This window comes from Budorcas taxicolor, chromosome 6, assembly GCF_023091745.1.
Source record: "Budorcas taxicolor isolate Tak-1 chromosome 6, Takin1.1, whole genome shotgun sequence".
NCBI classification, from domain to species: domain Eukaryota; kingdom Metazoa; phylum Chordata; class Mammalia; order Artiodactyla; family Bovidae; genus Budorcas; species Budorcas taxicolor.
Genome location: NC_068915.1, coordinates 97852312 through 97866409, shown reverse-complemented (window position 1 = coordinate 97866409; position 14098 = coordinate 97852312).

Genomic DNA, 14098 nt, shown 5'->3' with positions numbered 1-14098 from the left:
TGGAAAATAGTTTGAAGTAGTTGGAAACACTAAACATGGCTTTGATGGTATAGTGGTGAGCATAGCTACTTTCCAAAATGCTAAATATAAGTTAGCATTTTGACCCAGCAATTCTACTTCGAGATATGCCCAAGAGAAATGAAAATACATGTCCTCACAAAAACCTGTGTGGTAGGCAGATAGTAACAGGAGCATTATTCATAGTAACAAAAAAGTAGAAACAACCTCAATATCCATTCACTGATGAATGGATAAACACAAAATGGTCTATCCACATAATGGAATATTATTCAGCAGTTTAAAAAAAGTACTAATACATGTTGTGACAAGACTGAGCCTTGGAAACATTCTGCTAACTAAAGGACATCAGTCACAAAAGATCATATATTCTCTGATTCCATTTATATGAAATGACTAGAATAAGCAAAGCAATAGAGACAAAAAGCACATTAGATGTTGTTTGGAGGTGGAGGAGGCAAGAGGAAAGAGGAGTAACTGATAATGGATGTGGGTTTTCTTTAGAGGGTGTGCGTGAACATATTTCACAATTAGATTATGGTGGTGGTTGCGCAACTATAAATAGGCTAAAACCACTGAACTATATCCATTTGGAATGAGTGAATTCTATAGTATGTAAAATGATCAGTCCAGTGGTTAAGAAGACTCTGTATTTCCACTGTGGTGGGGCTGGGGGGGACAGGGTGTGCAAGGTCAATCCCTGGTGGGGGAACTAGGATACGGCATGCTCCACAGGGCAGCCAAAAAAAAAAAAAAAAAATACTTCTGGCTACTATATTGTATGTAAAATGAGTGTAAAATATATCTCAATAAAATATTTTTAAAATAACACACAGAGTCCCCATACAGCCCTCACCTGGCTTTCCCAGTTAATATTTTACAAACCATAGTATAAATATCAAAACCAGGAAATTGATGTTGGCAAACTACTATCAACTAATTAACCTATGGATCTATCTTATCCAAGTGTTACCAGTTGTCCCACTCACATCCTGAGAAAGAGAAAGCAGCTCCTGCCACCTTGGAACTTGAGCACGTGAGCTAGACTTTGGTCAGCTGTGAGCTGGCCTGGCACGCACACCAGGATGTTGGGTTTCTGGAGGGGTGGTTTGGAGATATAATTGACAGATAACATTATATTAGTTTCACTTGTACAACATAATGATTTGACATGTGTATATGTTGTGAAATGATTATCACAGTAAATCATTAACATCCATCACCACACAGTTAGAAGTTTTTTCCTTGAGATGAGAACTTTTAAGACTTATTCTCTTAGAAACTATGAAATATGCAATACATGTTAGTAATGATAGTCACCATGCTGTATATCACTTCCCAAGACTTATTTATTTTAAAACTGCAATTTTATACTGCTAGATAGTATAGCTTGTTGTTACTTCACCCATTTCACCCACACCCCAACCCTTACCTCTGACAACCCCCAACCTGCTCTTCATATACATAGTTTGGTTTGCTTATTTTAGATTCCAGGTATAAGCGAGATCATACTGTGTGTGTCTTGCTCTGTCTGACTTATTTCACTTCATGTAATGATAGCTCAGTTGGTAAAAAAATCCGCCTGCAATGTGGGAGACCTGGGTTTGATCCCTGGATTGGGAAGATTCCCCTGGAGAAGTGAAAGGGTGCCCACTCCAGTATTCTGGCCTGGAGAATTCCATGGATTGTATACCATAGGGTCGCGAAGAGTCAGACACGATCTTTCACTTAATGCCTTTAAGGCCCATCCATATTGTCCTTCACGCTGGGTCCTGATGCTCTCCTCTAGCACATGAACAATTTCACAGAGCATCAACATCAGCTAAGACCATGAGGGATCAAATAAAAATATTAGCACTCCATAATCAAATTTGAACACAGATGAACTTTAAACATTATCCAAGCCATAAAATATCAAATACTTCCCTTTCTTGAATAATATGAGTGATTGCTGTTTCTTTGCCTACTGCATAGTTAGACATGCTCTAGTCACCCCTACTCCATAGATGAGATTTATCAATATATCCAGTCATAGCATTGTCTCCACTTTCTGGAACACATCAGTATGTCCCACTACTGACAATTACTAACTTTGGTCACTTGACTAAGATAGTGTCTGTCAGCTTATCCATTGGAGAGTTGCTATTTTTCCCTTTGTAATTAGTCAGCAGCCTGTGGGGTAATACTTTGGGATCATGTAAATGCGTTGTTTCTCATCATACTTTCGAAGTCTAGAATTAGCATCTACCCATGAGCCTTGCCTATAACAATTATTGTTGTTGCTGTGCTTAGTTGCTCAGTCATGTCTGACTCTTTGTGACCCCATGGACTGTAGCTTGCCAGGCTCCTCCATCCATGGGAATTCTCCAGGCCAGAACGCTGGAGTGGGTTGCCAGGCCCTCCCCCAGGGGATTTTCCCAAACCAGGGATCGAACCCAGGTCTCCCACATTGCAGGTGGATCTGAGCCATCAGGGAAGCCCAAGAATACTCGAGTGGGTATCCTATCCCTTCTCCAGGGGAACTTCCTGGCCCAGGAATTGAATGGGGTTCTCCAGCCTTGCAGGCAGATTCTTTACCAGCTGAGCTTCCAGGGAATCCCCAATTATTACTGTAGCATTTGCCAAATGATAATTTAATATTTCCATCACTCCTTCTTTATTAATTAATGGGAAATCTACCAAAAGAAAGCACTATCCCTTCTCCCTCATTTAAAAATTTATTCTTTTATTTTTATCAGTACTTGCATGTGTCCTAAGTCGCTTCAGTCGTGTCCAACTCTTTGCAACCCCGTGAACTGTAGCCCTCCAGGCTTCTCTGTTCATGGGATTTTCCAGGCAAGAATACTGGAGTGATTTGCCATTTCCTCCTTCAGGGAATCTTCCTAACCCAGGGATCGAACCAGCCATCTCTTATTGGCAGGCAGGTTTTTATTTATTTATTTATTTTATAATTTATTTATTTTAATTGGAGGCTAATTACTTTACAATAGTGTATTGGTTTTGCCATACATCAAAGGTTTTTATTTTTACCACTAGCGCCACCTCAGTATAGAATTATCGATAGTTACTTTGCCTATAAGTTATAACCCAATATTGACATTGTTTGGTTACTCATATTGTCCCAGATTTAGCTATTGGAAGAGCTCTGAGGCCCTGTCTCTAGTCCAATTTTGAACTTTTTCACCTTGTGATTCCACAGGATGTTCCAGGCTTATCTTGTACTTTACCTGCCCCAGTCCTGGAATCAGCCATTTCTCCAATAAACTCAGGCTCTTTTTTTTAAATTGGAAAATGGCATTTAGAAACCAAGATTTGGGCACAAGATATGTTCATTGACAGTGGGCTGTTTTTGCTTCTAGGTCCTCTCAACAGAGAGGGCTAGGAAATATTTATGTATTCATACATATGCACAAACTTCCCTGGTGGCTCAGCGGTAAAGAATTCACCCACCAATGCAGGAGATGTGGGGGTTTTGATCCCTGGGTAGAAAAGATCCCCTGGAGGAGGAAATGATAACCCACTCTAGTATGCTTGCCTGGAGAATCCCATGGACAGAGGAACCTGGTGGACTATAATCCATGGGGTCGTGAAAAGCTGAACACGACTTAGCAACAAAACAACGAATAACAACATACACACACATTCCTGTGTGTGTGTGTGTGTGTGTGTGTGTGTGTGTGTGTGTAAAGCTGTTGTTTGTTGCCTCGGTGGCTTCCTAAGTGCTTGTCTTGAACTTTGACAGGGTTACTGCCCATTTCTAAGTTCTAAGCGACTGTACTAAGTCGCTTCATTTGTGTCTGACTCTGTGTGACCCATGGACTGTAGCCCGCCAGGCTCTTCCATCCTTGGGATTCTCCAGGCAAGAATACTGGAGTGGGTTTCCATGCCCTCCTCCAGGGGCTCTTCCCGACCCAGGGATTGCATCCATGTCTCTTATGTCTCCTGCATTGGCAGGCATGTTCTTTATCACTGAGTCACCTGGGAAGCCCTCTTATTGTATAACTATAATCCTTTAATTAAAGTTTAGAAAAATATATGTTTGTATACTGCACTCAACAATGGAAAGGGAAATACCTAGAGCTATTTCTGATGGTAGAAATGTCTAACAGGTATGAACATTTAGAAGAACATTTTAAAGCTTCTTCTGTCTAAAAAATAAAATAAAAATAAACTCGTTTTATCCTCATCCAAAAACACTGAGTATTCTTCACATGAGGCTATTGCTAGGACTCAGGGGACAATTTATAATGATAGATCTGGCTAATTTACAATTAGCTCCACTGGATCATAGAAAAAGTAAGAAAGTTCCAGAAAAACATCTACTTCTGCTTTATTGATTATGCCAAAGCCTTTGTGTGGATTACAACAATCTTAAAGAGATGGGAATAACAGACCACCATACCTTCCTCCTGAAAAATCTGTATACAGGTCAAGAAGCGAGAGTTAGAACCGGACATGAAACGATAGACTGGTTCCAAACTGGGAAAGGAATATGTCAGGGCTGTATACTGTCACTCTGCTTATTTAACGTATATGCAGAGTACGTCATGAGAAATGCCGGACTGGATAAAGCACAAGCTGGAATCAAGATTGCTGGGAGAAATATCAATAACCTCAGATATGCAGATGACACCACCTTTATGGCAGAAAGTGAAGAAGAAATAAAGAGCCTCTTGATGAAAGTGAAAGAGGAGAGTGAAAAACCTGGCTTAAAACTCAACATTCAAAAAACTATCATGGCATCTGGTCCCATCACCTCATGGCAAATAGATGGGGAAACAAGAAAAACAGAAACAGACTTTCTCTTCTTGGGCTTCAAAATCACTGCAAATGGTGACTGCAGCCATGAAATTAAAAGATGCTTACTCCTTGGAAGAAAAGCTATGACCAACATAGACAGCATATTAAAAAGTAGAGATATTACTTTGCAGACAAAGGTCCATCTAGTCAAAGCTGCGGCTTTTCCAGTAGTAATGTATGGATGTGAGAGTTGGACCATATGGAAAGCTGAGCACCGAAGAACTGATGCTTCTGAACTGTATTGGAGAAAACTCCTGAGAGTCCCTTGGACTGCAAGGAGATCAAGCCAGTCAATCCTAAAGGAAATCAACCCTGAATATTCATTGGAAAGACTGATGCTGAAGCTGAAACTCCAATACTTTGGCGCCCTGATGTGAAGAGGGGACTCATTGGAAAAGACCCTGAAGCTGGGAAGGATTGTAGGCAAGAGGAGAAGGGGACGACAGAGGATGAGATGGTTGGACGGCATCACCAACTCGACGGACATGAGTTTGAGCAAGCTCCGGGAGTTGGTGATGGACAGGGAAGCTTGGCATGCTGCAGTCCATGGGGTCACAAAGTGTCGGACACAACTGAACAACTGAGCTGACAATGAAGCCTGGGCAGATTTAGGCATGTTTGAATCATTGCTGATACACTGTCCCTTTGTGGATAAATATCCAAGGTGTTGCCCTGTGTCGTGTACTGCTCTCCTTTTTTTGTTATGGGCACTACCCAACTATCCAGCTCACCTCAGACATGACTGAGCAGTGAAATCTAGAAAAGATTATGGCAGAAAGTGAAGAGGAGCTAAAAAGCCTCTTGATGAAAGTGAAAGAGGAGAGTGAAAAAGTTGGCTTAAAGCTCAACATTCAGAAAACTAAGATCATGGCATCCGGTCCCATCACTTCATGGGAAATAGATGGGGAAACAGTGGAAACAGTGTCAGACTTTATTTTTGGGGGGCTCCAAAATCACTGCAGATGGTGACTGCAGCCATGAAATTAAAAGACGCTTACTCCTTGGAAGAAAAGTTATGACCAACCTAGATAGTATATTCAAAAGCAGAGACATTACTTTGCCGACTAAGGTCCGTCTAGTCAAGGCTATGGTTTTTCCTGTGGTCATGTATGGATGTGAGAGTTGGACTGTGAAGAAGGCTGAGCGCCGAAGAATTGATGCTTTTGAACTGTGGTGTTGGAGAAGACTCTTGAGAGTCCCTTGGACTGCAAGGAGATCCAACCAGTCCATTCTGAAGGAGATCAACCCTGGGATTTGTTTGGAAGGAATGATGCTAAAGCTGAAGCTCCAGTACTTTGGCCACTTCATGCGAAGAGTTGACTCATTGGAAAAGACTGTGATGCTGGAAGGGATTGGGGGCAGGAGGAGAAGGGGATGACAGAGGATGAGATGGCTGGATGGCATCACTGACTCGATGGACATGAGTCTGAGTGAACTCCAGGAGATGGTGATGGACAGGGAGGCATGGCGGGCTGCGAATCATGGGGTCGCAAAGAGTCAGACACAACTGAGCGACTGAACTAAACTGAACTGAACTGAACTGAATATAGTACAACTGAGGTAATTTGCTTGTTTTTGAAACTGCCTTATGAGGAAAACAATACAAGAAAGCAAATAGTGTAATCATATTTCCTGAGTATCCGGAAGCACTGTATTTTCAATTTTAGTGTTTTTCTTTTGTCCTGATTCTGAAGTGGAAATGTATTACATCTCACTGTCTAACACACTGTGAGTGAGTTAAGCATATAACAAGTGCTTAGTTCAAGAAGACAAAGAAAAGTACCTCCTATGAGCCTAATGCTTAATGTGATGATAACGGAATAAATGGGAAGAGAGGGTTCCAGTTCTCAAGGAGATCACGACAAACCAGTGGCAATGCTACAATGCAGTCAGTGCTCTGAAGGAGCAGGCTCTTTAGCTGAGAGCAAAGGAAGGAACAGGGCCTGTGGAGTGAGCCAGAGAAGGGTTTGAATTTCACAATTTACTTAAAGTCTCAGAGCCTCCATTTCCTCATCAACTCAGTAAAGGTAATAGTTCATACTTAGCAGGGGCTGTTGTAACATGAGGTGGACAGTGTGAGTCTAGTACAGTGCCTGATATAGGGTGGCATCTCAGTAAATATTAATTGATACTTTTGCCAAGAATTATTTGTGGAAATGATCAAAAGAAATTTCCTTGCTGCATTTTTGTACATTTTAGCCACTCCCCTTTATAGGAGTCTGATTTTTTTTAATTGTTCATTAAATTCATCCTTGGACTTTATCTTACTTAATGCTCTCAATGAGCATATAAGATGGATGGGTCATACACCACTTCCATTTCACAGATGAGTAGGAGGAAATTTAAATGACTAGCTAAATGACTAGGCTGATCAAAGACTAGTCCAAGATCACATATTTTAGAAAAACAGAATTTGAGCTAAGATATTCTTACTCCCAGGTATTCCCTGGTAGCTCAGCTGGTAAAGAATCTTCCTGCATTGCAGGAGACCCTGGTTCAATTCCTGGGTTGGGAAGATCCCCTGGAGAAGGGAAAGGCTACCCACTCCAGTATTCTGGCCTGGGGAATTCCATGGACAGAAGAGCCTAACGGGCTACAGTCCATGGGGTCACAAAGAGCCGGACATGACTGAGTAACTAAGCGCAGCACAGCACATTCTCACTCCAAATCAAATCAGGGACTTTCCTGGCAGTCCAATGGTTAGGACTTTGCCTTCCAATGCAGGGGGTGCAAGAGAGATCGCTGGTTGGGGAAGGAGCTAAGATCCCATATGCCTGGTGACCAAAACAGAAACCAGAAACAATACTTTAACAAATTCAAGAAAGACTTTTAAAAATGGTTCACATCAAAAAAAAAGTTTTTTTAATCAAATCAATATTTAATTACTCCACACTGCCTCTCAGGATGGAGATAAATTAGGACAAACCTAACAAAATGTACTTCATAATAAGCTTTGCTTGGGCACACTATCTTTGCTTGCCCCCTAACAAGGCTTCAGGTAAATTTCAGGTGAAGGATCAACTTGGATGCAGGAAGATTGGAGAGGATTACTGTCATATCCCTGAAGAATGGATAGGCTACCCACTCCAGCATTCTTGGATTTCCCTGGTGGCTCAGATGGTAAAGAATCTGCCTGCAATGTGGGAGACCTGGGTTTGAGCCCTGGGTTGGGAATACCCCTGGAGAAGGGATAGGGAACCCACTCCAGTGTTCTTGCCTAGAGAACCCCATGGACAGAGGAGCCTGGTGTACTACTGTCCACGGGGTCGCAAGAAGTCGGACACAACTGAATGACTAACACTTTGACTTTTGACTGTGATATTGTGGTTTATACATATTTGACTTTCATTCCCGTTCAGGGTACAGAGCTTCTAAAATCTTTGGAATTTATTAAGTGATAAAAGTGATAAAGGTGTCTTGTTATTCATAACAAGTTCCTCTCAACTACAGAGTTTATGCTAATGAAGGAACTTTTGGAAAACTCTTGAGGATGGGGGCTGGTTGCCAGGGGAACCAACCTGTAATTGTTGTTGTTGTTGTTCAGTCGTGTCCGACTCTTTGCAGCTCTGTGGACTGCAGCACACCAGGCTTCCCTGTCATTCACAGTCTCCTGGAGTTTGCTCAAACTCATGTCCATTGAGTTGGCGATGCCATCCAACCATATCATCCTCTGCCACCCCCTTCTCTTGCCTTCAATCTTACCCAGCATCAAGGTCTTTTCCAATGAGTCGGCTCCTCACATCAGGTGGTCAAAGTTTGGAGTTTCAGCTTTAGCATCAGTTCTTCTAATGAATATTCAGGGTTGATTTCCTTTAGGATTTACTAGGGGTGGAACGTTCAGCCCCACCGCCCAGACTTCAAGGCAGGGAGGGGAGAAGAGTTTGGAGACTGAATTCAATCACCAATGGCCAATGATTTCATCAATTACGCCTATGCAATGAAGCCTGCATAAAACCCCAAAAGGACAGAGTTCAGAGAGTTTGGGGGTTTGTGTGCTGGAAGAGTGACGCACCCCAAACTCCACAGGCTCTGAAGCTCCCCTTAGATACCTTTTCATCTGATTGTCCATCTGTATCCTTTAATACCCTTTGTAGTATATCAATAATATAATAATACACTGTTTTCCTGAGTTCTGTGAACCACTTCAGCAAATTAATGGAAATGAAGAGGGGATCATGGGAACCTCTGATCTACCTGGTCAGAAGCACAGGTGAGGACTTCCCTGGTGGCTCACTGGATTGGAAGTCTGCCTGCCAATCCAGGGGCACATGTGTTTGATCCCTGGTCTTGGAAGGTTCCACATGCTGTGGGATGTGCGCTACAACGACTGAGCCCAGGCACTATAGCCCTTGAGCAGCAACCACTGAGCCCAGGTGCTGCAAAACTACTGAAGCCCGTGTGCCTAGAGCCTGCGCTCCTCAGCAAGGGAAGCCGTCGCAATGAGAAGCCGGTGCACCCCAGTGAAGAGCGGCCTCCGCTTGTTGCAACCTGAGAAAGTCCGCGTGCAGTGACGAAGACCCTGTACAGCCAAAAAATTTAAAAATGAATAAATGAAAGAAATGCTTTAAAAAGAGGCACAGGTAACAACGTGGATGTACAGTGGATATCTGAAGTAGGAGAGGGAGGGCAGTCCTATGGGACTGAGCCTTTAATACGTGGAATCTGACACTGTTTACAGGTGGCAGTGTCAGAATTGAGCTGAATTGCCCTGTACGGGCGGGTACTCTTGCTTTCTCTGTTCATCCTCTGCTTGACCAGTCCCTGTGTCACCGACATTCCACTCAGATGACTGACCTTCCCCAATCAGTAGATGCCTGCGTCCTTGCCAGCGACCCCAGCTATTAATTGTTCTAGGTTTCAGATCAGAACATCTCCACCCTGAGAGCTTATCAAAAGTGAAAGTGAAGTCGCTCAGTCGAGTCTGACTCTTTTCAACCCTGTGGACTGTAGCCTGCCAGGCTCCTCTGTCCATGGGATTCTCCAGGCTAGAGTACTGGAGTGGGTTGCCATTTCCTTCTCCAGGGCACCTTCCTGACCCAGGGATCAAACCCGGGTCTCCTGCACTGCAGGCAGATGCTTTATCCTCTGAGCCAGTGAATGGCTGTGCTCTTCTGCTGCTTTCCCTGACAACCAGTGAGCCACCCTGATCTCAATCCCACCTACAACTGGTAACCTCCCCCTCCCCCCAGGAGTGAAGACTGGTGGGCTGTCGCTCCAGGGCCTTGCTTCAGATGGTCTTCCCTGGTGACATATTAGAGAAGAATTCTCCTGCCAATGTAGGGAACATGGGTTTGATCCCTGGTCCGGGAAGATTCCACACGTGGTGGAGCAACTGGGACCATGCCCCACAACTTCCAAGCCTGTGCTCTGGAACCCTCTAGGGCCCACGAGCCACAATTACTGAAGCCCATGCACTCTGGAGCCTGTTGCTGAGTTGCTAAGTCGTGTCCAACTCAGTGACCCCATGGGCTGCAGCACCCCAGGCTCCTCTGTCCATGGAACTTTTTCAGGCAAGAATACAGGAGTGGGTTGCCATTTCCTTCTCCAGCAGATCTTCCCAACCCAGGGATCAAGCCCAGGTCTCTGGCATCTGCTGCATTGGCAGACAGATTCTTTACCACTAGCGCCACTTGGGAAGCTATCTGTCTCCCAGAGTTTGCTCAAATTCATGTCCACTGAGTCGGTGATGCTATCTCACCATCTCATCCTCTGCTGCCTCTCCTAGAACCTGTACAAGAGAAAGCTCAAGCAGCAAAGAAGATCCAGTGCAACTGAGAATAATAAATAAATTTTTTTTTAATGTGAGATCCCTCTATCCATGAAATTGAGGCAGGATGTAGATGGAACCACCCCCTCCACCGCCCACAGGGTAAATCTCCGGGTAAAATTCACTCTCTGTGGACGGAAACCCCATGACAAGAGTTAAGGGAGGAGGCTAGGCCCTGCCCAGACCACATATTTCTCATTCTTGAAGTCAGAAGACCTGTAGACTGAAACTCCAAGACAACAATAGCAGGACAATTAAGGGAGGACTCTGGGCCCTGCCCAGACCACATATTTCTTGTTATCAAAATCAGATCCCCAACCACACATGCACAGAAAGGTCCCCTGGCGGTCAAAGGCTAATGATGCCAAGGGATGCTCTACCCTTTTGCCTTTTTGGTAGAATCCATCTTGGCTAAGAGATAAGAGATACATGCACACACATGGGAGGATCCTGTGATATACCAAATATAGAACCAAGCAAACCAAGATGATTGGCCAAGGAAACCCAGAAGAAATACCACATGAAACTGTTCAGACTGCCACAAGAGCAAACTCAGTGACCCTCTCTGAGCCCCCTGCCTTGAGTCTATCCACACGTACTGTGCTCTATTCCTCCTAATAATCACTTTATTTGTTTCACTACTTTTTGTCTTTGCGGGAATTCTTTTTTGCAAAGCCAGGAAGCCAGGGTCTTGTCACTGACCATAGGTCTAGTGGTTAGGATCTGGTGCTCTCATCACTGTGACCCAGACTCAGTCTCTGGCTGGTGAGCCCAAACCCCACTTCAAGCTGCTGCAGACTGAGGCCCCCCGAGATCAGATCTGGTATGGCAACTCGGGAATTTGAAAAGTCAAGGTAAACCATGGGCTTCGCCAGCTGTCACTTACAGCCCCTGACTTTTACTCCTGCCTTCTTTCTCTCATCTCCCCTTCACTTTCTTTTCAAGATTTAAATAATGCTTAGGTGACAGTTGATGCTGTCCTCTGGGACAAGGTGGACACGCAATTTCCAACCATGCAGGAGCCCAAAACGTCTCTGTCTCTCCCTTGCTCTCACTGTCTCTTGCTCACTGTCCTGTGTGAAACCCTCCACTACAGTTTTCTTTTCCACTTTACTCCCACAACAAGTTCTCTTTCTCACTCCTTATCTCCTTCTTATATATCCTTCTTCTAGGGAAGGATTTCTTGGATATCATTCCTAAGCTGCATCCCGGCCACTCTCACACTCTGTGCTGTCTGTGTCAGACAAAATCATCAGATGATTCTTAATTCTATCTCAGCTGCCAAGAAGACAGAGCAAAGGATTTTGGGGTTCTTCTGTTGTCTAGTCCCTCACCTCACTCAACGCCCAGAATTCTACTCTGAGAATTTTTCTGCCTGCTGGGCCTCAAAGCTTGAGCCCCATGCCGTCTTCCATAGTGCTCAACTCTAATCTCTCCAAGTTTCTTCTTTGCATCTATTGGACCCCTTCATTCCAGGCCTTGGTAGCCTACACATTCTTCTAGGGACAGCCTATTGGACTGGCTGCTACCCAGAAGCCCGAATCATAAGCTTTGTAGATGCTCAGTCATGAGGAATACACCCCAGCATGGGAAGACTTATCATAGGACATAAGCTCTACAGACAAGGGATCCCTCCTAAGGAAAGTCCTGGCAACCAGTTTATACTTAGCTTGAAAGCACTTCTCTAATTGCTGTGTGGGGTGTTCTGCATGTGGTATTACAGAGGCGAGAGATATCTGGTCAGAAATCAATGGGAGAGAAGAGGATGCTTGAAATACCATTATGTCCAAAGAGAAACCCCTTCAGGTTAAAACCTGGTAAAAGTTTCCGGGATGATGGATTCCATTCTAGGAGCACTGTCTTGTTCTCAGTTGCAGGTTACTCAACATGGGAGGATCCCCCTCCAAGCCAGAAAAAAACATCTCTGGACTGTATCCTTAAGAACTGGAAATTCTTTAAAACTGAAGGGTTAAAGAAGGAGAAACTTAAATTCTACTGTAGCAGTGCCCAGACTTTGTTTAAGTTGGGAAATGGAGAAAAATGGCCTGAAAATGGGTCTCTAAATTATAATAACCTTCTGCAATTGCATCTTTATTGCCACCAGATGAGAAAGTGGAGTGACATTTCCTATATTCAGGCTTTCACAGTCCTTTACCAAAATCCTACCCTATGTGGCTCCTGTAATTTAAAACCTGGAGAACCAGAAGACTCTCCCAACACTTTAGACGATCCCCTTCTAAGCTCTCTGATCTCTCAAGGTGGAAAAACCTAGCACATCCTCCTCCTGACAGTATTCCCACTTAGCCACTCCACCCCCCATATTAGGCAGAAACTCCCAAAATTACAACTTGGCGCACAAACGCCCATGCCCCAGCTCACAGATGTGGTCTTTGGGATATTTAATAATCAAGACCAAGCTCAGGAGGAAGAGAGAACCCAACATGAGAAAAGACAGGCCAGGGCTCGTGCAAAACTGATAGCTGTTGCTGTCAGTCATGCTTTGTGGCCTCAGGGGGGCCAAGAAAGCTCAACTATTCATCTGGAAATAAGACCAACAAGAGAAAATGCTACAAATGCAAGTCAACTGGCCACTGTGCCCAAGACTGCCAGAAAGAACCTCTCCACCCGGGCTATGCCCAGAGAGCAGACAAACAGGTCATCGGAAGAGGGACTGCCCCCAGTCCTGAAGGGGAAGGGGGACTTTGGCTCCTGAGATGGCCATGCTGGACAACTGGCATGGCCCTGGGGATTCTGGCGGCTCCCCCCAGTGAGATGCTAATCTCCATCAAGGATCCCTGGGTAGTCCTTGACTCCCATAGCAAAAAAGAAAATTGATTACTTAATTGATACAGGAGCCACTTGACTTTGTCTTAATTTTTCACACTGGACCTCTTTCCTCCGAAAGCTGTACTGTAACTGGCGTCGATGGAAATCCTTGCACTCATTATTTTACTGGGCATTTCACTTGCCAATTTAAACCGGTGGATTTTGCATGCCTTTCTAGTTGTGCCTCAGTGTCCTACCCCGTCCTTAGGAGAGATCTTCTGAGCTCCCCTGGGGCCATACTCAGGTCAGGAGGCTCTGAGCAGGCTTTTATCTTGACTCTGACTAAGATAGACCAGCTGCAAGGTCCTATTCCCAGCCATATCCTACGGGCAGTAGACCCTTAATGAGATAAAGGAACCGTTGCAAGAGCAGTAAAGGCCCAACCTGTAAGAATGAGCCTTAGGCCAGAACCTGACTATACGATAAAGCTGGAAGGGAAGAAGAGTTTACAACCGCTCATGGATAAATTCCTAAAAGCTGACTCCATAAGTCAGATTATTTGCCTTTTTACTTTAGTTCTGAAATCCTCCCCTTCTGTTCTATAAAGGAAACTGGCATCCAGACCCTGGCAAGATGGTTATTTTGAGACATTAGTCAACTATCCTCTCGGTCAGTTGGCTTTTCGAATAAAGTCGCATCCCTTGCCTCAACATCTCATCTCTTGGATTTATTGGCCTGTTGTGCTGC